Source organism: Octopus bimaculoides, chromosome 1 (genome assembly GCF_001194135.2).
Source record: "Octopus bimaculoides isolate UCB-OBI-ISO-001 chromosome 1, ASM119413v2, whole genome shotgun sequence".
In the NCBI taxonomy this organism is placed as follows: Eukaryota; Metazoa; Mollusca; class Cephalopoda; order Octopoda; family Octopodidae; genus Octopus; species Octopus bimaculoides.
The window spans coordinates 3005487-3006644 of NC_068981.1; positions in this window are offsets into that span (position 1 = coordinate 3005487).

Below are 1158 nucleotides of genomic sequence, written 5' to 3' on the forward strand. Positions count from 1 at the left end.
TACAAGGCTGGATATCTTAATATTAATATTAAATTCATCATCATCTGCTGTTATTGCTTAGTTCCAAACAAACCCATGCTTCAAAGTGTTCCAGCCATGACCATCACCCAGGAATACTTTATTTAAAGTATTTCTTTTTAAGACAGTAAGGGTGAGATGTCAGGAAGATTTGGCTGCTACTTCTAGCACACTGAGAGACCACAGAAGCTTCCTCATTGACTCACATGAGCAAATGTTTTCTGGTCTGGTTGCTCTCATTGATAACAGCCACTCAACCATCAACGGTAGTTTTTAAACAAAGTGAGCCAAATGTAGTTAGTCCTATGACCTGTCTGCAACATTAGACGGACAAGACGGATCTATAGCAGCCATTTCCTACCTTTTGTCATTGCAACCTATTTTAGTAACTTAATAATCCAGCATGACTTTTGCTTTTGTTTTTTTTCTGGATATGGAAACCATCATCATCATCATCATCATCATCATCATCGTCGTCGTCGTTGTCATCGTCGTCATCGTCGTCGTCACGGATTGGCTCCTGTGCCAGTGACACATGAAAAGCACCATTCAAGCGTGATCGTTGCCAGTGTCACTTTACCGGCACATGTGCTGGTGGCACGTGAAAAACAACATTCGAGCATAGTCGTTGCCAGTGCTGCTGGACTGGCTCCCGTGCAGGTAGCACGTAAAAACACCGTTTGAGCATGGTCATTGCCAGAACCGCCTGACTGGCCCTTGTGCCGGTGGCACGTACACCCTCAGAATGGTTGGTGTTAGGAAGGGCATCCAGCTGTAGAAACTTTGCCAGATCAGATCGAGCCTGGTGCAGCCTCTGGCTCACCAGTCCTCAGTCAAACTGTCTAACCCATGCCAGCATGGAAAGTGGACATAAAACGATGTTGATGAAGGTGATGATATTTGTAAAAGACCAACACAGTTTGACTTGATGCCATAATAAAATCTTTTATTAAGTGTCCATGCGTGGCATTGAGTTACTCCTTCACACAGCCCCAAGAAACATTTTTCATTCATCGACTCAACCAGTCACCCTCACAGCCAGCAAACACCCAAGCAACAGGGTCACGAGTACTGCTTTTTCTCCTAATTAAAAAATATTTCGAAAGCAAAAGATTTTTTTTCCTTTTCGACCCTTTCAGA